Consider the following 25969-nt stretch of genomic DNA (forward strand, 5'->3'; position numbering starts at 1 on the left):
ATGTGGTACTAAATTGTGAAAGTATTAAAAACAATTACTTATAATCAAAATTATTTGATTTTTGGTTTATAAAAAAATAAAATCATTCAAATAAAATCATTTAAAATCATTCCAAACTACTTGCATCTTCGATACCAATAATCACACACAGGCTTCATTAGCTTAGATTTAGAGAGCATTATCAACAAAATTGAGACAAGATGTATGTTAAACTTGTACGACTTGAAGTAAAATAAAGTTGTATGGTGACTTGTACATTTTTTTACAGTAAAGTAATAATCACTCTCCGAAGTAGCTTAAAATGAAGTAGGTTTATTTATTATACAATCTACATATACACAACCGAATCTGACATTCTTCTTTTTCTTGGCGAGCCGATAGCAATCGGTCTTATATTCTAGTGGCCCAGTATTTGGCATGGCATCAGTGGCTTCAAGTAGATCTTTCGCTGTGCAGGTGTTAGGGCACATTGAGCAGCATAGAAGGTGCCGGTAAAATAAATACATTTATCAAGCATATCCACACTCCTCCTTACAATTGTCGCAAGCCGAGCGCGTCACCCCACTTGTAACTTCACACGCACTCGCTCGGAACTACATGTTAAGGCCGGTTTACACTTTGCGAAGTGTAAAGTGATAAGTGTTAAGCGTTAACTTTACGCGATAAGTCTCAAGTGTTAAGTAGTCTTTTCCATCTCCGTTTACACAGTGTTTAGGAAGAAGCTCATAGTGGTACTGTGCGTTGTGCATAATGCCTCTAGAAATGGAAGATGAACAGCGCCTAATATTGAGACAAATAATTAAGGAGATTGTATCTGTTGTGGTATCTGATATAGAAAATGAACTCAATTTTGAAATCGGGAATTCCCATCGCTTCACTCAGTTTCAATAGGGCCGCATCTCTCAACTGTTTGTTTTTAAATTCTGCGCACTTAACATTGTATAGGCATTCAAACTTTATGTATTCTTGTACGAATTATAAAGTATGTTGTTCCGTCCACTTCATTTTCGCTTTGAACTTGACACTGCGCACTTAACACACACGTATTTACACACTGATTAGTACAGGCAAATTGCGAGAGAAGGTAGTAGAAAAGTTGAGAGGGGGTAGTCACTTAACAACAAAAATAGACCTTGATTCTATTCACTCGCACTAATCAATAAGTACTAATCGCACGTATCACTTAACACTAATCACTTTACGCTTCCGTTCACACCTTGATTACTAAACACCTGCACTAATCACCTGCAGTGTTAACTTAACAAAGTGTAAACCGGGCATAACCCTCCACTGTACGTAGTTATTAGGAAACTTATTTTATTGTTGCAATGTGTTTTGTAATATGGTGGACTAGGTTTGGTGGAAAGTAGGTGCCTAAATTTAGTAGTCTATAAACAAACAGTTTTAGTCAAAATAAGCCTATATATTTACTTACCTTTTACCATCATCTCATGGACAAAATGTATTTTTTTAAACGGTTTATTTAGCTCACCCCGTTTGTTTTATTCTTGGGTCAAATTTTGTAATTCTTAAGTACTTTCCTGTTGTCAGATTGATCTGAAATTTGGTACACACCTTTAATTCCGATGACAATACAATATAGTAATATCAATAACATTGTAAACCCAAGATGGCCGCCGGAACAAAATGGCGGATTACATTACATTACGTTTTTATTTTAGTCTAATATGACCGGGACCATCTACGTAGGTATATAGGTAAGTAACAGTTTTTTTTTATTTTCTAGTTTTCAGTGCACATAAGATAAAACCGTTTAACTTAAAAGTTTTTTTACCGATTTTTTATGGGAAATAATCAAACATAGTTCGGTAGGTACAACCTTGGCAGATGGTAAGCATCATCCTCGTCCTCCTCTGAGGAACATTCTTACGTGATTATTGAAAGTAGAAACCTCATTTCTGTCCTCTGTGGACAAGGCCATAGTTCTAAATAGCAATCGCTGTTTTTAGGATATTTTTGACATATATCAATTGAAGTTACTACTTTCAATTATGCCTTATTTTAAGTTACTCAATAGCAAAAAATAGAAGCAATTCCCATGAAACCCGTGAATGCAAATTATAAATCTGCAACCGACAAGTCCAAGATACGCTTTTCTCTATTTAATTGACCATCACGACAATAATCATAAAGCTATTCTTCGAAACAATACTTACAATACCCCTCATAATACATGGCTTTTTAAAATGTCTCCCATACACAATATACGCCTATATTTCTTGTTCTCACGCACTCACTCGGAACGCACCTTTAAAAATCAACGGAACGCAACATTATGTTACACTTAATTATCTGTGGCACTCGATATAGACAAAAACGATTTTCTTTTTTTACGCCTAATGGCACAAGCTTCCGAGAGACGACAAAAAAGGTCGATTAGGTAAAGTTTTTATTTATTTACTGTTTTTCTGTTAAAGAAAAAATGGATGTACTTTCGATGTTCGATCGCATTTCCTTTTGTGGATAATGTTGTTAACACTATTAAATTGTCGGTTAATATTTTGTGATAAGATATATTTAATAGATAAGTGTTATTATAAAACAATTTTAGTTCCATGTCACGCTTTTATTAATTCAGAACTAAATGAGATCTTACTCAGGAGAGTTAATTACAATACAACCATTGGTACTTAAGACTTCTTGGAATCGCATAGCTTGGTAATTTGTCATACCAGAAACGTAACTATCCTAAACGATTTAACAGTTCTCATACCAAACATCTGGCATGAACTGTCCAAAAATAGACTAAATACAGAGCGTTCTAAATATAAAAATAAAACGCATCTTGTTGGTTATGGTACGGTCTTCTAGAACCTTCACCACAGTTTGAATATATTATCTTGTAAACAGTTGTGAAGCTACGTACTAATGTTCGAGGCAATGTCACTCTCACATACATGACGTGCTCGATGCACGACACTCAGTACTGACAGCACCGATAGCGCCCATAAAAGCTCGTCGATGCATCTACGTGTGTGAGTGTCATTTTTACGAACGTTAGTAGGTACCTTCACAACTGTACATCTTTATTCTGTGCCTTCACAGAGTTTTAACAATAAATCATATTATGAAGCTTGCGATAGGTCAGGCACGGCCACATTAGGTGTTCGATATTCAAATTTTATACGTCACGAATTTGAATGTAGGTCGATAGTCGATATTAACGTTCGTTTTTAGAGTACGGTGGGGCTGGTATATTTTGTTTTGATAAAATCATAGGTACATTTTATGAAGAACTTACCTACAAGTATTGGCAGTACTTTGTGAAGAGGCAGTACATAAAATTGTCTTTTTTGTTCACCTACCATGAAACCTGCCGAAAATTGAGTAAAATATTTTCTTTTCATTATTGAGAGTTTTCTTTCATAAAATGCACTCCATATTTTTTGTTATATATTATTAAAAAAATACCATTAAACTTCATGTGCGTTGCAATCCAAACATAGGTACGGAACCCGGTGGGTGGAACGCGATCATAGCCCGATGCACTCGCGTCGCCGCTCGCCGGCCCGGAACGCGCCGTCCGGCCCAGCTGGCTGCCATTGTTATTTTTTTTATTTTAATTTAAATTTCGAACGTGTATTCGACGGCCGAAATGTTCAAATAGGTGTCGTTCCGAAACAAAGAATAGTGGAATTAGTGAATCGTTGAAAATGCCCATAAAAATTATTATTTCAAATTGTTAAACGAATTATTTTTGTATCAAAATAAATAAAATGTTCATTTTATAACTGTTCGATTCACAGAATCCGAATACAATGCCATTTTTGTTCTGCTTTTTTTGAAAAGGATAAAATATCTAGGGAGTATTATTTTTGCAGCACAGAATTAAGCTTTTAATTTCAGCGCGATTTTCTTTGTCTGATGGAGCCAACTAAGAGATAATTGCTGTAGATAAGTAAGAACTTTAATGCTTCATTTAGCATTAAAATCTTGCACATTAACAACTTTTAGAAATAAAACGTTAAATATATTGCCTTTTTTCACGAGTTAGTAGCGTCTGAATATTTTTTTTTTTTAGGAATATTTTATAATTATATTCGAGACATAGCTTATGATTATTTAAAAAAAATAATTGAAAACTTACTCCTAATTTATTCATTGAGGTACTTTCAATATTTACATTTATTTCAAAAAAAAAATTATAGGGGTCAATGATATCAATGTTTAAAAAAACATAATCCTACTAGGTACTTATAGTTCAGGGTGCTATCACAATATAGGTACATCAATTGGTCTAAGAAACCCCAACAGTTTTGCTGCTAGAAAATATCTTCCTGTGACTGTTCATGTCATCTGACTAGCCTTTTCCCTATTATGTTGGGGCCGGCTTCCAGTCTAACCAGATGCAGCTGAATACCAGTGTTTTACACGGAGCGACTGCCTATCTGATCTCCATAACCCAGTTACCCAGACACCCAATACCCCATGATAAGACTGTTTGTCAAACTTTCTGGTTTCTGACTACCCGTAACGACTGCCAAAGATGTTTAAATGACATAGCTACGTGAATGTTATTCCCAGCTAAAATACCTTTCCCATCTTAACCATGGGCCGTTGCTTCCCATAATTATCTTTGTTTAAGGACATACTTCCATGGGGGTAGTAAATACTGTGTTTTATGCGGGCCCCATAACGACGACATTGTTTAGTTTCCTAACTAGGGGACAAAGGGTTATGGGGAACACTTTCTACCGGTGTTTGCTAAATAAATTTAACAAAATGTTTTGGTTGGAGGCTGTTGACTTCTGAGTAGTGATTGGTTTAATTTTGTTAATTTTGTGACTTTGACCTGCCTGGATTGGTATCGGTACATATAGGTAGGTAATGGCGTCCACGGCCGATCTCAACCACTAGACCAACGAGGCAGTCGCGTAGGTAGGTAATAAGTAGGTAAAAGGGAGATAAGTAGGTAAATTCGCCACAAACACTCTGTTTTGAGAAATATCACATGTAGATCTCTTGGGATATGTTAGGTTCCTATATAATAAACTAAGTTTGTAGACAATATTATCATTTGTTAATTGAAATTGTAATGCCTATAACAGTTATAAGCAAAAAGCATTGTTCCATTACTAAGATTAATTCATTTCTGTCAAATCTTAGAATGTTCCAGAACATCCTAAATTCGTCAAAATAAGAACAGCTGATCACAACACTTGTGTTTGTCGTTAAAATTATTTTTATGCGGGCACCCCAAGAGCTTGCATTAGTTCACTCCACTCCACAGCACTTAATAGTCTAGTGATGGGAGCATATCGATAATGCCCACCAATTTCTATTAAGCTAACTTTAAATTACGCAGCGTGTTTAATTAAACTGTATATCGGTCCATTTTGGGGACGAATTGATATTTTCAATCAGATAATTCAGTTTATTAGGTTGTTTTGACCGGTTTTTGTTATAATATTAATGTTTGACTATTAATATTTATTGAATTATTTAGTGTAATAGTATTAGGGTTTTATCTCTACCAAATTCGTTTATTAGATAATTTCTATTAAACCAGTGGTATGTTTAGATGGATTAGCTGTAGATGAATGCGTTTATTGCTTAATTTTGGGTAAATCGAGACAATAGCGACTGGCGAGTAATCTTAGACCCCCGTTTTTGTGCAAACCTTCTACATACATACTTACTAGCTGTTCCCAACGATTTCAAGCAAGTACCAAAGGACTTTCCATATCCTAATAAACATTAACATTAAGCTAACTGGAGAGCTTCATCAAAATCGGTACTGTTTTTTTAAAGAAAGTAACAAATATCCATATTTAAGTAGATACAGTGACACATCCCATTCACATTTATATAATAACAATGAGATATTGCAATCAACAAATAATTTCTAAGTAATTACCTCAGTCTCCAATAATAAATCACCGCTTGTAATTAAACCATATTTAATACAACCAAAACTTAATTTTACGTCCCCAACTATTGAGAACTAATACCATTTATTACAAGATGTCTGTCTTTGTCTTAATTAATCAAATCTTAAACTTAGTTTTACTCATAATGGCCGTTAAAAACTTCTAAAGGCATAGAATCTTAATGAAGAATACGTGAATGGCACGCTGTTATATGTTTTCATCGTATTTTTAAAAGCTATTTACTGTTTATCGATAAATTGTTTTCAAGAGCCTTAATTACTCTTTCCGAGTTTACGTTAGACTTTCATGACGTAGTATTATGTTTTTAAATCTAAGCTGAAAAGTGATAAATTGGAGTTAGGTAATGTAAGGTACTTATAACGTTTCTATATTTTCGTTGTAAATTGCTTTACTGTTACTTAGTTTGTCAAAGGTAAGGTATTGCCTATGATGATAATGTACCTATTGATAGAATGGTGATCAATGAATCAAATTCTACTGAATGTGTCTCTAACTGCATTGAATGATTGAACTGAACCGAACAGGTATCACTAAGGGTCTCATATATTACATAGGTATAGAAAAAATACGATTTTATTAAATGTTTATTAGAAGATATAAATTCCCTCTTGTTGGAGAATATTTCTTTAAAAAGGCACATTAACGAAAAAGTCTTCAATTACAAAAACAATGCAAAGTCAAAAAGCAAGTTATTCAAGTACCTAAGTTAGTCTGAAACGTCAAAAGTTTCAAAGACTGCTCCCAAAACTCTTTACCATCGAAAAAACTTTTTTTATACTTTTTAAGTTGAGGGGGTTGAAGTGGTAGAACGAACTTCGTAGTAGGTATCTAAGTATATTTAGTATATATTTGTATTCGATCTTATACGTATCCTAAGCTATAAATATGAATCTAAATACATGAATTTAAAGTTTTAATAGGTAGTTTATATGATAGTTACTATTCTAGATTACATTATATACATACTAGATTTCATTTCATTTCAACGATAAGAATGCAAATGAGCCAAAAATTAAACCCTGGTTATACTTAAGACTAACAAATCCAAATATTACACAGGATAGGCTATCCTAATTTTTCACAGAAAAGGTCACAAATGTTCAGCTAACACGGCAGGTATAACAATTATCAATATTGAACAAAGACTTAAGCAATAAAATCAAGTGCTCAAAAATCACTCAAGTGCCCTTTTCAAAGCCCACGTTCGATCGTCTTCAGCATTTGGTACATAAGTAAACCTGGTTTGAGAGCCTAATGACCCAGGTTTGGTACATTCGAATACGTTTTTATGGTACAGCCTATAACATAAAACCCACCTGATGGATTCTTTTACGGTTCTTCCGAACCCAGGCATGATTTGATAGGACAGATGTTCCATTATTCACGAAAGGTATGATAAAAACGAGTTTTTGCTCTATAAAAGTGTGATTACAGGAGTTTAAATCAAAACAAATTGAGTCGTGAAGTGAAATGAGTCAAAAGCTTCAATAATATCGCTTACAACCTTTGCAGTAATAGGCAACTGTCTCACAGGAAAATATTTATTCATAGAAGTATATATCGATAAAAATCATTAAGAAGAGACTGAACAAGTAAATCAATGATTCAATACATACACCATTAACATATTATAAAATCTATTAACACCAAATAATAAATTACATTTAAAGACAATAAAATTCGTAAACTCTTACATAATCCCATTTCCAGAGCATTAATTATATCCAATTCATTTGCTACCCTTTAATGTATTCCCTCTTTACACGGAAAAGTAATTCCCATTAAAAGCCTGCAAACTGAGAGTTTAATTAAAATTTACACGCCTTTAACGTTTATGCATTCGGATAAATACACGTTGAAATTAATACTGGTGTAAAAATATCGATAATTTGGCATTTATTTTATCGACATGTCCCCACACTACGACTATCAATTATGACGTTAAATTAGCTTCGGGATATTTGACAGATGTGCTGTTTACAGAACAACTTGACTATATTGTTATTGACATGTGCACCCTCTATTTACAACTAAGCGACCATTATTTCGGATGTATTTTGAATTAAAATGTAAATAAAAATCCTCTTGAACACATCTGTACATTTACTAAATCGTTTACTTGATGTATTGTGCGACGAAACACGTTATTATATTGGATTTTTTCCGATAGATTTTGGGCAAAGACTAAAGATACCTTATTAAAATGACAAAAGTCCTAAAAAGGTACATTACCGGCAGATTAAAAAGAAACAATCTATCTGTGAATTCGATTACAATAGGTAAAATAATGACGTGAGCCTACGAGTATTTAATTTTCTATCTCCAGTAAGCAAATCAACAGACAGATAAGTTATTGAGACACCCTCAAACTATCGTTATTAAATCAAAACTGTTTACGCAGAATATCGTGTAAATCGATGTCAGTTTCAAACTCGCTTCATAGAAGATCTAAATACCTAAATAGTAGATTGCACGTTTTGTATCTGAATGACGAGATAGACAGACTATGTATGTGTGTGGGGCCTTTGAAATATGTCGAAATGAGCTCTTGTTACCGACACACTGATTTTCAGTAAACGTTGTGTTTATCAGTTCATTTGAAATTAGGAATTAGGTTGTTTTGAGTGTGTATGCAGTATTAAGCTACTGCGTACTTTAGATACCTCGAGGGGCGGGAGAATCCAAGGGATATAGCTAAAATGACGAGCTAATGGATAACATTACGTATATTATAATTGGGCCAGAATTTCAAGACCGAAGCTTACTTAAGCATACTACACCCATAATAATTACTTTTAATTTTTTATTTTTGAAATTCATTTCTTCTATAACAACATTTACATAGAACAAACTACATAATTAAATTCAAATAAAATCCCCACCTTCCCACATACACTAACTATAAGATTGAAAAAATACCAAAGAGTAAAAAAAACTACAGAATAGACAGTACACATCGTGAGCGTAGCTGACGCTCCGAACTAATGACCGAATACCCACGTACCCTATATTAACATAATTGGGATCGGTCAGAATAGTTTATCTCTTATAATAACTCACAGGAAACATTCCTTAGCGATAATAATTTAAAAATAATCTAAGGAAGGGAAAAAATTGTACTAAGACATCAATTAGACATTTGTATAAAAATCTTTTTAATAAATACCTACATCTGTAAAATTAATATTCTAGGTCAAAATTATGAGCAGCCGTCGTATTTTACACTTAATTATAATTAACGTGTTGCTAGCCAAAACACGGCTTAATAAATAATTGTAAAACATTTCTAGGAAAACACTTGAAAACAGTAAAATACCCTTCTGCGAAATTGTCCCCTATTCTGCTTAAAACACAAGTGCCAGTGGTTATTTAAATGAATATTTAAGACAATTTCTCGATAGCAGATTTCTCGCAGCCCGTCAGAACTGCTTCTTGCATCTGATATCTATATCATCGGATAAAAGTCTCTTCCATATATGAGTGGTTCCTGAGATTAGCACACAAAATCCTTACAACAATTAGTACCTACAAATAAAAGTACAATAATAAATTTCTAAAATTCATTTCTCCAAGCATTTGAAATTCTAACACATTTTTCAATACAGCCGTCAAATCTCTATCGTGCTCCAAATGACTGTGGTCTCACATTCCTTGAATACATTAACAGAATGAGAACTTATTTAAAATACAGCATTTGTGAGCCATTTGAGGCTGAGAATATAATTTATTTCTTAGAAAATTAATTATTGAGTAACGGGAACGCTTATGTTTCATAGTAAAGTGCTTTTTGTATTACCATTTGTCCTAACTTAACATCTGCCTAGGCTATACCTATCTATGTTAGTCTACTTTAGTTTACTAGTTTAGTTTACTTTAGTAAACTAGTCTTACCAGAGCTTAGGCAGTCATCATCATCTGCCTAGCCTTTTCCCAGCTATGTTGGGGTCGGCTTCCAGTCTGACCGTATGCAGCTGAATACCTGTGTTTTACATGGATCGACTGTCTTTCTGACCTTCTCAACCCAGTTACCCGGGCAACAAAATAACCTTGGCTTCTGACTACCCGTAACGACTGGCAAAGATATTCCAGTGGCAGCTCCGAAAGACAGTTGCTTTCGATTCGACTGGAAGCCTACCCCAACATAGTTGGTAGAAAGCTGGGCACGTAATGAGGATAAAATTGCAAATTACTATGACGTCATAATTGATATTTTAACAACAAACTGTGTTCGCGTCGTCCACATACAATGTTTGTTCAGCTGTTCGCTGTACAAAGCCTATATCTTGGTGTAATATGTTTTCATGATACAGCCAATGTACTACATTGATAACAATATTTTTTGCATAAAAAAAAGGTTCAGATGAATTGAGAACCTCCTCCTTTTTTTGAAGTCAGTTGATAAATAATGTTGTTCCAAACCCTTGTAGTCAGATCCTGTTATTTTTTAATGTCAATTTATAAATAATGTTGCCTCTAAATTGTGTTAATTGACTTGAGGTAAAAACAACCTTATGACGTATAATTTTAAGAGTCATATTTCCAATCATCCAGCCAAAATGAAATAATGAACAATATTAATTCCAATTATTAAAAGCTTAGCCAAATCATATTAAAACTAAAAAACAATTTACATTACTACAAATATTAACTAAATCGAAACTTGTTCATTGCCAAAAACCACACATCACCATCCAAAATACAAATACAAATAAATATTGTAGCATTTCATAAATGACTAATTTAATTGAACTATTGAAATCAGAATTCAATGTGATACAATAATTGAATTCATGCAATTAATGTAATTCAAAATAACAGCACATTGAATTGTTGGTTTTCAGTTAATTAATTTCATAATTAAAGCTGAAATTATTATATTGGTTGTTCATAATATTCGTTTGACGTGGTCGTTAAAATATTATTTTTCTTTCGTTTGGATCGGTTTGAAGTATGCGGTGGTCGGTACTGAAGTAGCATTTATTTTATATTCTGCAGTTCTGTAATTTTATCTTCCTTTTTTGGTTTCAGATAAAGAATATTAAAGAGTGTTGACCATAGTTTAGGAAGAACAAGAACATAAGTTATGTGTAATATTGCTTTAAGCGGTTAAAGGCTCGTTTACACAGTGCGAGCTGCTGCCTGGCCAGTAGACAGCTACTCGGTTTGTCTACTCGTACGCCAGTAGCTCGGCTTGCCTTTGCTGTCTACACGACACCTAGCTACTGCCCAGTACGAGTCGTGTCGCGATGTCGAGTGAACATGTTTCATAAATGAAATATTATTGTCAAAAAACCATCTATCCGCAGCCATATCGAACTCGATTTAGTACATAGGCGCAGCACACAAAAAAACACGGTTTTCACTCACAACTGCCCTGCTGGCACTGGCGAGCTACTGCCGAACGCGTCCAAACGATGCGAGCGACGCACGAGTCGCTGTCATGTGCGAGTCGCTGCCGGGCGAGCAGGCGAGTGAAAACAAAAAATGTTGAAGTAACTCGGATGCGAGCTACTGTCCAACTCGCACTTGCGAGTTACTCGTAAGTGACGTCCAAACGGTGCGAGTTATTGCAGTGCAGCTACTCGGCAGGCTGACTCGCACGCTAACTCGTACTGTGTAAACCAGCTATAAGGTTTGCTCATTTGAAATATGTCGCACCAAAGTATTTTTTTTTAAACATAAAAATACAATGTAATCTATACTTACAATAAAATAAATTGTTTGTTTATTGGTTGGATACGAACAAATAGAACGCTCCGAAACTACTGAACCGATTTTAAAAAATATTTCTCTTGAAAAGCTACAGTCTTCCCGAGTAGCATAGGCTATATTTTATCCCGATGCGAGAAATAGTTCTCACGGGACGCGAGAGAAACCACGGGAAATGGCTAGTAAATGTATAAAGAGGAATGAATAAATATAACCTGCACGAGGCTATTCAGAAAAATAACCACAACGATATATTATAAGGACTCTCGAGAACTGCATCTGAAATTGACGGTCCAGACTTTCCTAGTCTATTTATCTAGAAAATGAAAACATTGTTCGCTTGATAAAGTCTTCACGTCACTCGCAGGTGGAGAAAAACAACACACTATTTATTGTATTATGAGCATGATGTATGTACTTAAATATTAAAGACAATAAGGTCAAAATGCTTGAATTTTATTGCTTGACGCATAGACGTTTAATAAATATAGAAAGGCCTAAATAAGTTATGATATTGTCTACCCTTCAATATAGTTTAAGCATACGTTTGTTATGATATATTAGCTGGTGCTTAGGTAGGTATTATATCTACTTAATTCTGTATCAATTGATGTAACTACATACATATATCAACCTGCCGCGCCCGCAGTTTCAAACGCGTCAGTAGTGAATTACTTCCGTACACCTGAATAAAAAGTTGCTTATAAGTTATTCTGATATGTAAGCTATAGAACTGACTAAGTTAAATTTAAATCTGTTCAGCCGTTTGCGCGTGAAGAAGTAGCAAACATACCTACACAAACACAAAGTTTAGCCTTTATAATATTAGCGTGAAGTGTCATTAATTTATTTAAACTAATAATAAATGTTGGTCAGCAAGAAGACAGTCTGTTAGACGCATGACGTATTCACACGCTATGAATACTAACCAGTTAGATTTTTCTCGTGTAATTTATTTTGAACCCTTAAAATAAAAACTAAATCGCTTTTAAGTAATTATATTGCGCAGTTGCTTCGTTTGGGAGATTAAAATTCAGGTTCGTTAAGCCTCTTTTCACACCCCGACGTCCTACACAGAAATACCTAGGTATTTACAGACTGAAAAAATATATCTTTTACTTTTATCACTCTAGGCTCGCATATTTAGACTTGAATAAAATAATGTAGTAACTAATCAGCTACCTAGCCTTTTCCCAACTATGATGGGTCCGGCTTCCTGTTTAACCGGAGCTGGATACCAGTATTTTATAAGGGGCAACTGCCCATCTGACCTCCTCAACCGAGTTACCCGGGCAACCCTATACCCCTTGGTAAATGTGTTTGTCAGTCTTTCTGGCTTCTGGCTACCTGTAACGACTGCCAAAGATGTTCATATAACAGCCGAGACCCAACCTTTTATCGTGCCTTTATAGAAACACGAAATAATTTGCTTCAGGTACTGTTTAAAAAAATATATATTATATTGTGAAAACTAAAAAGTATTTTTTTCTAACTTTATAGCAATATGTACAATAGAATATCGATAATATTGCTCGACCTTGGAATCGAACCTATAATTACAAAGTCCACAGGCATGCTCGCTAATCCAATGGGAGGTTAATAACTCTTTGATCATAAAAAAAAAACAAATGTATTTTTTATGTTCTCATTAGAACTTTAGTATTGTAAATGAACCTTGCTATAACTGCTTGTGTAAAAATGTTTATTCAATATGAATAAAAATAACGACTTCAGTAGGTAATATCACAGATTACTAGTAACATGCCTAACATCTTCTCCTAAGTCTGACAAACACTGCTGAAAACCGCATCAAAATCGCTTGATCCAAAAGCGACGTAATCGCGTATAAACATACATACAAACAGATCAAACTGACTACCTTTTTAAGTTGATTAAAAATAAGTGCCACTTATTAACAAAGACTCAGGTACTACTTTTAAAATACTTCTCGTTTTTATTTTTTTGCGCAAGTTTTCTACCTACAACCGATTGTATCATTATTAATGTAACGTATACATTGACCTCCCAACCTTTCCTCTCAGAGTATTTTAGAACGTAGGCGGTAAATCTTCGCTGAAATGTCTGCACTCTGCACTTGATCTATGCGTCTGGGAAGGTACTGTAAAGAGAAATGAACCTTATACATTTTAGCTTTTTATTCAGACAAATACGTATTTTATTAATTGAGTTGCCGATTCTTTTATTCATGAAATAAATATGTTTAATCACGTAAAGATCAATAGGTAATAAAAAAACTAGTTTGAAAGGATCCTTAAAAGGCTAAACTTACCATCATTTTGATCTTGTAATAATAAAATAGGCCTATAAAATACCATAATTTAGGCAGGTACAGTCAACTTCAGGTCAGTGGTAACAGTTTTAAAGGAAAATCGTACTTATAACTATTGAGTTAAGGTGCATGACAGTTACCACTGATGTGCGGTCTACCGTACACATATGTGCAACAATATATCAAAATACATTTCCCTAAAAAAAAATTTTGCAACGCATTTCAAAACAAAATACTATTACATTTTCGCATCACGCAATCGAATTCCATGTATGTACGGCCAGCGGCGGGTCCGCAACTATGGTACAAACGGAATATCCGTAGATATTTAATCAAAAGCTATACACGAAAATATGGTGATATCCGAAAGTATCCACTCCATGGAGAACAAAATGACTAGCGGAGGTGCCATAACGGAGGCTGCGGGATTGTTCGAAAGGGTTACCGCGGCCCTGGTACATAAAGGGCTACAGAAGGAACATGATAGGTTTTAGTCAGTAAGTCTGATACTCCTTCACGCTGCTAACCCACAGCGAGATCATTTGATGATTTCCCATCAAAAACAAAAGGTGTCATAACAGAAAATCGCCTAAGAAGGAAGCGCGCCAAAATGCTGGTGAACGAAGGACGAGGAACGTTACTGTTTTCGCCCTTATACGCCTTCTTTGAACCCGACCATTTTTTGTAATACTAAAAATCGTTAATAAACATCTCAAAGAACCCGAAAGCCTCATTGGTTACCTCGTAACTGATCGTCTTAGCCATGCCCACTGTACGAATTTTGACCTACAAGAAGACCTGACCTACCTGCATTACAGCATGTCCGTTCATCTTTCCTCACTCCGATCCCCTCAATATGGCCATTGCCTAGCAACTAGCCTCCCCTTGCAGCCAGACGGCTAGACGACGAGACTGGGGGGTGCTGCGCTTAATGAAATCACCGTATGTACCTATATACCTATGTACCTAACTATACCTAGTGACAATGAGCCCGCCATTTTTGAAGCGCAGACGAACTTTTAGTCAATTTTTGTTACCGTTGAAGGATTTTTGGCAGTTAACTGAGTTCGTTTTCGAACCGTTTCGAGTTGCAGTGTGGAATCGTAGTTTTGTGCGTTGTTAAGCCAAGTTGGTCGTGTGTATTTTATTTCGTGTTAGCTTTACTTGTTGTTGTAATTTTATTGTGCAATTGAAATATGGAATCAGAGTGATAAACATACTCCTTTGATATAATGTCTAAAATTCATGAATCGGACAATGACACACAAGGGTCCGTTGGGTTTATTATTCGTGATAAATAAACCTTCGTGTACAGCAAAATATCAAATAAATTACACAAAGTTTTCTCCACAATAATTATCATTTTTATTGGTTATTGCAATAAGAACAAAAAAAGTCCTTTTTAATCCTGAAATCTACTTTATTCGTGTATACGAGCAATCAGTGTGCAATTGCCATACATTGTCATTACCTACTGAATGAACTACTGATTGTGACAAAGCAGGTGCACTGAAATAATAACGCTTCGTTCGTATCGAAAAAGTAATTATTGTATCCATTGGAATGTTATTTTTTTTGTGAAAATGCTTTTGAAGGGTGTTGCTATAAAATATTATATTCTAGGTACCTACTGTTAATTGATTCGAAATAGCAGATGATTATGTTGGGGTTCAACCTTCAGTAATCCAGTCTAACCGGATGCAGCTGAGTACCAGTGTTCTCAAAAAAGCGATTGCCTATCTGACCTCCTCAATCCAGTTACTCGGGCAGCCCAATTCCCCTAGTAAGACTGGTTATCAGACTCTCTGGCTCCCGAGTAGGTACCCTTAACGACTGCCACAGGTTCGATGAAAGCCAAATATGAGTGGGATATTGCTAGCTCGTTCCTTAAAACATGGTTAGTAACCAAATATTCAATGCCAAAAAAAAACATTTTGTATTTTATATCATACCATACAAAATAATGTAGGTAGTAATAGAATATTTTCACAAAATCTACAACTCATAAAATAACAGAACTGACGGCGTAAAATTAAACATTGCAAACTTTGTAATTTTTCCTCAAAAATCACAAGCCACTCAATCATTAAAATTCTTATTAAAAATATACATTCCCGAAGTTTTTATAATTAATTAATTTAACGAAGTAGAAACTTAATTAAGAATTTGGCGGATTTCATTACTTTTCACGAGCGATTGATAGTCGCCATTTTTCTTTTAATGTTTAACGGTTTTATAACAGAGTTGAGTATTCCGCACATAAAAAGAAAAACCGATCTCAATATTCAATTTACACCTAAAACCTCAAATTCTCTTAAGTCTGACACATATTATGCTGAAAAGCGTATCAAAATTGATTCAGCCAAACCTGAGATAATCGCGCCCAAACATACACACATACAAACATACAGCTCAAACTGAGAACCTCCATTTTTTAAAGTCGATTAAAAATGGTTTCCTTGCGAACCTTTTATTTGGCATCGATCTTTCACCCTATCGTTTAGACTTTAGAGAGTATCCATCATCATCAATCATAAAAAAAGAAAATACCCTGTCTTATTGCATTATGCTTTTTCATAGACAGCGCTTAAAACTCCATAGCCCACCAAAGAGGTGCTTATAACTTATTATAGGCAATTTTTATAAAAAGTAACTTTGTCTATGGCTTCATTAAACATGATAATTCCATTAGCGTTGGTAATTTGGCGTAATCAGTTAATGTTTGAATGTAGGTGGGTAATTAAGGAGGTTTGATGCGAGATGAAAAGTATAGTCACGTTTTGTTATGGTAAAAGCAGGGCTTTGTCGCTGCTTATTAAAGGTACTAATATACCTACTATAACCATAAAAATCTATGGAAATTAGCTCTGTGTTTTTAAGGGTGATATCTCTGTACGAATGTTGCTGAATTAACGGATCTTGTCAGGTTGACATGACAGCTGTCAATAAATTATTCCGTTGGTACAAACGATTCATATCTATCGGTAAGACTGGATCTATAACTACATTGAATAGGGTTTAACGTAAAGACTATCTTATAGTTAAATAGAATGCTGAACCCTTTGTTAAATAAGTATAGATTAAACAAAAGTTTATTTGTTTGAACCCGCTTATCTTAAGAAATACTAGTCTGATTGAAAAAAGTCTTTCGGTGTTAGATTTTTGTAAGTACTGCTGCGCGAGGAGCTAGGTAAAATAAATATCTAGGGACGTAATAACATACTTCACCATCATCCATCATCATCAGCCTTGGTATTGTACCACTACAGGCCACGCACATCTTGAGGAAACCTGGACTATAAAGTCTGAAATCACCAACCCGCATTGAGCAAGCGAGGTGATTAACGCTCAATCCTTCTCCATGCGAGTGGAGGCCTATAGAGGGACAATAAAAAAAAGCTGTAATAGATCACGCATGCCTCTTCTCATACAGAGAAGGAAAAAACAGGCATACTACTATTACAGTCTCCTAGCCCCAAATAAAAACAAAACACTAACGTATGTAATACAAACAAAAAGTATGTAACGTATGTAAAAAAACCAGCAAAGATGTTCTTCATTCGTTACGGAAAAAATAAAATTTCTCAATGAATACACTCGCCGGCTTCTAGAACTCTATTTCTGTCTGTTTACTTCACAGTTCTCTGCAAACTAATCAAAGTTTACCAACGAAACGAATCGAGTAGTAACTAAATAAGATTTTTATCTGATTGATTAAAAAACAAATAGTGTATATTGCTTTGTACATTAAAAAAACATGTCCAATATTTTTATCTGCTGTTCTTCTGAATTCAAGAAGTCGAATGCATTTATTTTTTATTTAACTTTATGCAAAAATCATTACACAGGCGGACTTAATGCCACAGGCATTCTCTCCGGTCAAGATAATATGGTAGGTGCATCAATTAATTAAAAAAAAAATCTAATCAATTCAATTCAAATTCTTTATTTCAGACTATTTTGTCCATATAAAGACATAAGTAAGACAACTAACGAATGACAAAATTGAATACGTAAGTACATTTTTCAAGGTTTTCTTAGAATATTCAGTAAATAATACCTATATCCGAATGTGTCAATCTTTTACCAATCGAACTACACCTTCCGCTATTGAGATAAAGTTGAAAATCGATTGAAAAAAAACTGATTGAGGTAGGTTGATGAGATGTCGTCTGTAAATGCATATTATTCGATATTCTAACTTTATAATAACATGATTAAATCATTATTTCGTTTATACCTATAAACGTTTCCTAGCTATAGTTTTTCTGCATAACCCATCAAGAAAACGTTGTAAGAATGATATTCTCACTAAAACCACCGATGATCGATAAAGTCTTTTTGTGTAATCTTTGAATCGATTCTATTGTTTCGTAATCGATCGAAGACGCTGAGTAATGATCCTACCTACTATGAAATAGATTGATATAGGTACCCATTTATATTTTTGATCAGTCATAAAGTAGATAAATCTTGTGAGTAATATTTAAATTAAATAATTAAGTAGGTAGGTATAAGGCAGGGGTCAATTGAATTGACATAGGTACTTAGGTACATGTTCTTTTTCAATCCCTTATTACAAACAAATGATACAATATGAAAAATGCGAAATGCGGTAAGTACTTTAAAAATACATTTCATAACGTGGTAGGCACAACATACCTAGTAAAACCTTTACTTACCAGTAAAGTAAAATATATTTTTCTATGATGTCAAAAAAATATAGGTCGTAATACCTACTAGTACCTAGGCACTCTAGGTGTTTACCTACTAATCCTTACCTGTATCGTAAAGAAAATGTAAAACCCGAGGTCACATAAAACGTGTTCCAGGTGTATCCGGACAATTTACTAATAACAATTAGATAAAAGAATAATATGAAAAGTATAAAAACACGGCGCGTTATTGTGACGTGAATATTTTTATATTGACGCCTGTGGCAATGACCGGCTGATGCTCGGTTCACGGCCGTTTAAAAAAAGACGTTTATGTTTTAAAAACGCTCTTATCCTTGTACGCTTGTAATTGGCCGAGCTGGATCTTCGATGCGGTCGTGTTCGTATGATGAATGCACCATTTTTGTACACTGAACACCCCACACTCGAAAATAAATAAACGGGCCGGAGCGACACGGGGCGCACAGGGCGGCACCCCCACATCGGCAGGCACGGGCACGCACACACGCACAAGCCGGGGCGCCGGAGAGGGCGCTACCGTCGCTCAGTCTCGCGCCGGCCACTGCTGAGGTCGGACGATTGTCGCTCTCTGCGATGCGATCGGAAAAATAAACTAGTTTTGTTCCGGTACGACATACCGCCTCTTGTGCGCTGTTAAATTTTACGTGTTTGTGGACATACTGTGAACGTGATTTTTATCTAACGTGAACGGTTGGTATCCCCTTTTGAAGTTGGGATTTTTTGTAACCGCCCGTCTTGTCTACACATGTTCATTGTTTACATCTGTAGTTATAGGCATGTGTTTCGTTTTTTTTCTACTATCCCTCGTAATGTAGGGATTTTATTAATAAACGAGTAGTTGAACGCGTTGGATGAATCATAAAGCGGAGTACCCACATTGAATAAGTCGTTTCTATTTCCAGATAAACTGTTGGGATTGATTGGGAGCCGTTGACTTGTGTTGAAACAAAGGTTTACATTGTCGGAAGGTGAACGATCTTCATTCGACTCGCTACAGGTATGTTTGAACAAGAAATTCATTCATAGGTTCACACTTACACGCCTACGGGTCATACTTTTTAATTGTTTTATCTATTAATCTAAAACATGTGTTAAAAAACGTTCAAAATTTGAATTTTTCTTCGACCACCCGTTTTTTTTTTGATAATTTGATAGAAGTTTTAAAACGTTGAATTTGAAATCCTAGTCCATAGATTAGACCGGCGTCCGCATGACTAATTACAATTTGAAATGCCTACAACGTATCTGTCGCACGGAAACGAAGCGTAATCCGTTTTTGTGTCATTGACCTCATTGTCTATGCTTAAGTAGGTAAGAAGCTATTTTTTGCGCAAATTGCGTGTACCTTACGTAACGTTTATCCGTGTATTCGTATGTAATTAAACTATTGTGTTGCATGTCAAAGCAAGGCATCGGTTCGCCTTATATAATGCTATAACCTTTTGTATGACATTTGATGTCGAAGCCTTTCAAATCGTCTGAATAAATCGGTTACTTGTTGCTCTTATTCGTTGGCAATGCTTGTGTTGTTATAGTAGAATATTTTCGCCGGTCTGTTTTCAAACAAAACTATTTTAGGTACGCTGTAGTTCATAGATCAGAAATATCCGTCAGACTTGCCAGTGAGTGTAGGTTATTTTATTTTATTGATAAATTAGGGTGAACGGCCCACTAGTCGACCGTTCAAGGTTATATCTCGTCTGATTATCAAGTCATTTTATCTACGCAAATGATTTATTGTAATGTTTTGTTAATGAATTTGTCGGTCGTGTTTGTTATCCTGTAGGTATTGTATTCATTTTAAAATTACCAGTCTATACACAATGAACTCAAAATTATGATACATTTCTACCATTTTTGGCAATAACCTACCTACCTACAGTTCATTAACCATATCTTGAACATGGTAATTGCTGAGTTGAGTACCCATCACCCACGCATTTGCGCATAGTGTCTTATAAAGTACTACAGCCTATTATACTTTTATTATTTACCTACCTACCTGCCTACGCAATTTTATAGCCCCAAGATCTACTTTTAAGATATTAAAACAAGTTATTCATTAGTAAAACATTGCTATTGTGACAAAGATTTTGTCTGAGCTAGGTAGAACTTTGGTAATTAAAGTGGTCTGTCTACCTGCCTTCTAGGAACTAAAATTGATCTAGATTCTAAATTATTTAGATCAGAATTCGTAACTTAGCTTTTAAGAGAATAAATACCTACCTAACTATTAAGTTAACCTACAGATTTTAGAAACTATTTTATCCCTTAATAAATAAATAGGTACTATCATTCCAAAAAACAATAGACTTTTTTCAAAATTGTCTTTACTTAGACCACAGATTGTAAATCAATAAAACGACATTTCCTTTGTTCAATACAGACTTCCTGATACGTATGGTTTCTGCCTACATATCAATGCAAATTATTTACATCAGTTGTAGTTTCATACAAGTAATAGGTACCTAGCTGTTTACTTTATTATTTTAAATTATTAAGTACAAAAAAATCTTGTTATTGACATTTAGTTCGGCTGAGTGTCTTAAAGACCGATGTCATGGACCTACTGCTTGCATTCAGTTGCAGCCTGATTCCCTTGACACAAAGGAAGCAGCTGGTGCATTTTACTTTCAATATAAATTAAAAAAAAAACTTATTATGGTAAATAACTTAAATAATAATACTCGTTGCTATACATATAAAAATAGCTAAAGGTATACACTTTAGTAATACCTATTTTTCCATGAATATTTTATTTACTTTTTATTGCACACAAATTCATTTTGAATTTTGACACACGGAAAACAGACAACAATACTCAGGTAATCCAGTAGAAAGCAATAAGTGATTATCCTTATTTACTTTCGTTCATTCCGTTACATTTTTTCATAAGACATCTTCCTCATTTCTAACTGAACAGCTCTTAACAGGCACTTGACAACAGCTTCCAATCTCCATTATATTTTGCATTATCATGGCCACAGAAAGGAAATAGGAAGTTCATGTAAGACCTATATTCTCCCGATGCCAACCAGCCCTAACCTTGAAATAAGTGTCAACACACATTCTGAGAATACACACGACATAGACTATAAAAAGATCTCAAACCAGATACGACACTTGTTATTCATAGCCCCTTTTAATGAAATGCAAACCTCTCCGGTCGCGTTGATTGATTGTCTTTGGTTCATGAGGGGGAGCTTCTTATATCTGAAGTTCAAAGAGTTCTCTTCGGTTCATAACTCAAATATCTTTCCATTCTATTTATCATATTGTACACTCTCACTTAATTTGAGCCCTTTGGGAAGTTTTCTTGCCTTATAGTGGGATTTATAAAATTAATCTCAATATAAAGCTTATTTTTCGATCATCTACATTTCTAGAAAGGTCATTCCGTTACATACCTATGTTCAGACGTACATTGCGTAATTTCTAATCTAGCACGGATATCCACATTAAGAAAAATGATCGTGCGAATTCGTACATCCTTTAATCTTTCGATGTTAATTTGACAAGCCCGCATCCTCTACATCCGACAAATAAACGTGAAACACTTAAAACTGAAGATAAATATTTAATTATAAAGCTATCTGTGAAATAAAAGTGATGTAGGACCAATTTAAAACCAAACTCTGTGAGGGAAGATACGCTTAGGCACTTAATTCGAGGAAAATTGAAAGGAACTATTACGTATTCACTTTTCAAAATCAAAGAGTAGAAAGTGCGTTAAACAGACAAACAAAAAAATATATCCTCTTTATTATATAATAAGTGTAGACTAGAGACAAATTAGGTATTTCCTTTAGCATCTAACAATCAGAGTTGTCTATGCGTGGCCTTAAACAGTAATTAAATTTATATCAAGCCAGGATTATTCAGTAATTAAAATGGCGTGCTACTAGTATTAATAATATTATTATGATTCAAATAGGAAATGTTATTCCTATCTTACACAAACAAGGTATATTTTATTAAATGCTTTCCGCTCGTAGTCATTTCAAACAATATATTTATGTAATGAGTAAGCGAATTATTCCGTACTTCTGTAATTAGGTTCATATTTTACATAAATGAATAACTACTATATTAACCAATTACCCATTTATCATCAGCCTTTTTATCGTCCCACTGCTGGGCACAGGCCTCACACCTAAAAATAAATTAAGGCATTTAAAAACAGTCTAATGTCATGGTCCACACACATTGTCACATGTAAACGACCACAAATTAAACCGGTTTCCTAAATTACTACCTTCCAGTCTGCCACACACTATGACGCATTACTAGGTTTTCCCGACTATGCTCCTAGCGTAACTGACCTATCCCAATGGTGCAGAGTTCGAACCAATCAGACCGTCTCCCCCACTTTTGATCACTTGCATTTCTGTCTGTCTGTCTAGCAATATAATTTTCCCTTTCAAATTACTATGTGACCGTTAAACCGCACGCTCGGTACTTTAACAAAAGGGCTACTGCAATTACAAGCAATCATTCAATTAGCCAGTACGTAGGGCAAAGTTTATTATTACTGTTGTCATGACGACCGTTCCTTTTTTAAATTTTACTGCACACCCATTTGGTTCAATGACCATGGTTATAAATTCTATGAAGGTTTTATTAATGCGCATAAAACGTGAAATTGAATGATTCACTTAAAAAAAAAAAACATAAAACTGCGGCATACCATTCTGTCAGTTTGATTGTTGTTCTCTAAACTTTTCAAATATCCTCAATTTATTGTTATGTAACGAAATGCACATTAGATTGTATTAGAACAAATTACTCTTATGCAAGTAGGTGAATAGATAAGCGAATGCATTAACAAGCAAAAAAAAATGCCACACGGCAAAAATCATGTTACATTATGTGCTGATCCTGCATCGGAATGACGTTTTAAAACTGCGTAATACAGTATTATGTGAACACATTCTTACTTCTAGAAAGTAGCAATCCACAAAATTGGTTACTTGAAAAGCACTCCGTTCTCAACAATTTATTACCTCGGCTCCCGAAAAAAACTGATAAAAACAGTGCGATCACTCCCGTTCAACCGGCTGGCAATTACGAACTAATCGCTTTTAACAGACATGGGAATCGGAGTCATCAGTCACCGACGCAGCTCTTTTTCTAACCCACCTTCCCCTTTTGATTTGTGAACATCGTCCAAACTACTAAGACCTCCAACCTTCTTCCTCGTTACCTATCTCCGAGGTACTCGTAAATGTCACACGGGAGGAAGGGCGTGTCTCATTAGGCTGGGTAGATACGAATTCTCAGAGTTTATAGTATAGTCATTGGCCGTGTTTTAACATCCCCTTTTTCTTTGTTCAAGAAGCGTAACGCCACGCAAGTTAGTTCTCAGGCCTGAGCCTCGTTCGTGCTGATTTAGTACTAGCCCGTTGACTCATACTTATGTAGCGCGTAAAATTAGTCATACGTCTCTTTGTTGATTCCGTTGCTCTCTTGTAACGGCCATGTTTACTACAAAGTGTATTGGGGTATATGAACTAATTGCTTTAGATTTTAATTCAGAATGTTTGTAATGCCGAGCCGCTGCTGTACTTTAGTAGTGCACAGTTGATAATGTTTCCAGGAACACGAGTTGCGATAACAAAGGCATTCAGAATATGATCGGCGAGATCATGTCTAAAATTAATTTGTTTCCTTAAATAAGTTTGCTTGAAAACTGAATGAATTATACTGTTGCTTATGAAGTGTATTTCTTCCAGAAAACGATGCCAATTTTTTAGCCGGCCAAGTGCGTAAACACTCTGTATGTACTATTTAAATTGAACGAGATATAATCCTGAACTGACGTGGTGATGATTTTATATACAAATTCCAGCCACGTACGCATTTCTTTCTAGAATCTTCCGAACAAAGATACAATCTTTTAAAGAGCGTTGACTCGGCTTGTGACCCCACGGAACAATTGTTTTTGGGCCTAGCGTGACGGATCTTAGTCGAGTCATATTGTCACGTCGCCATCATATAAATCACACGCTTTTATTCCGACAACTGAACGCTTAGACGTTTAATCGACTTTATCTTTGAGACAGTCTAAATGGAGCTTGTCGTCGAGAAATATTTCTCAACTATCTGAACCACCTTCGCTGCTAACCTTGTTGATATAACATAGAACGCTTTGCGTTTCCTTGTAAATAGTTCCGCAAACATTTTGCTGCCTTTCTTGGTATCTATAAGCCATATTGTAAGTCGCAGACGATTTGCAACCGCTCCACACTTTGTAGTTAAATCCGTTGTTAATGGTCTATTCGAACCAACAGTTAATGTTGTTTGTGTGTGGTCTTAGTTTAGTGAAGTCATTAATAATAATGTTCGTAACATGGGTGTAGGTATGATAAATTTAATTTCACCTTAACAAAAACTGCTGTCTAAACCGGCTATTGACAAACTGAAACTTAGGGACCTGTTTCTTTAGTAAAAATTTTATTTTTCGTGATGAATACAATTTCACACAGAAATTGCGAACTTAATAGGATTTTTCTTCACCCATAAGTAATGAACAATGTTGTAATAAAAAGAGAAAAGAAAATACCAACTTAAGTAAGAGCTGAAATTCTCTCGCAGTTTTTTTTTCGCTCCACTAACATGCGTATTCTGGAAGGTACTTTAAAGGACATTACTCCGCAGTAAAGGTGTTTTTGCTCAAGTAATTATAGCCATTGTTTTAATAACTAAACTGTTTTTGTCTACTATTATAGTAGATCGAATAGATTTACATCAAGCACGGGCAATTTCCTGCCTCAAAATTCCATTCCGCCTGACAAACCAACCGAATTACTCACAATAATGTTTTTTTACCTTACTTAAAAGTACATAGTAACATCCATTTTAGAGCTATTTTACATGTTACGAGTCTACATTTTACGCTTAGGTAGAGGAACAAACGAGCGTTCTTTATCCGTAGGCCTCTGTTTACACAAGTGCGAGCGAGAGGGAACTTGCGTTGACTAGTGAAAACGCAGCGTAAGGTAAGGTACCGACTCACACGCGGAGTTGATGACCGCGAGCGAAGGCCGTGCAATCGGTCAGACATCCAAATGTCATGGTCGTACGCAGCGGGCGACAGGAAAACTGCGTCACAGACGAAAAAACGTGACTCACAACCACGTAGCACCAGCCAAATCAGCATGTGCTGCCATCTCGCGCACACTGCAAAGCCAATCTCTTCAATCAGACGTTTTCGCAAGTGACGGATTTAGAATACGCACCGTAACTATAACCTTGCGAAGAGAATGGCAATGACATTGGCTCGCAGTCAACGCGGAAAACGGAAGACGGGCGGCGTCGCCCAGTGGGACAAATCACACTCCCTCTGGGCATAAAATTTTAAA

At 35.2% G+C, this 25969-nt stretch overlaps 1 protein-coding gene across 5 annotated transcripts in view; it reads left to right on the plus strand.

Moving 5' to 3' along the window:
- LOC110374150 (brain tumor protein) overlaps positions 1–25969 on the plus strand; it is a 443804-nt gene that overhangs the window by 279267 nt on the left and 138568 nt on the right. For 2 of the 5 annotated variants that reach the window (XM_021331738.3, XM_021331740.3), the window contains exons 1-2: positions 19115–19298; positions 19511–19605. The exons of 2 other annotated variants lie outside the window; for them this stretch is intronic. The gene's annotated coding sequence lies outside the window, so the exon portion shown is untranslated. Of the gene's footprint in view, positions 1–19114; positions 19299–19510; positions 19606–25969 lie in introns of those variants that run through there. One more of the 5 variants, XM_021331739.3, reaches the window with a different exon arrangement.

Source organism: Helicoverpa armigera, chromosome 19 (assembly GCF_030705265.1).
Source record: "Helicoverpa armigera isolate CAAS_96S chromosome 19, ASM3070526v1, whole genome shotgun sequence".
Lineage (NCBI taxonomy): Eukaryota > Metazoa > Arthropoda > Insecta > Lepidoptera > Noctuidae > Helicoverpa > Helicoverpa armigera.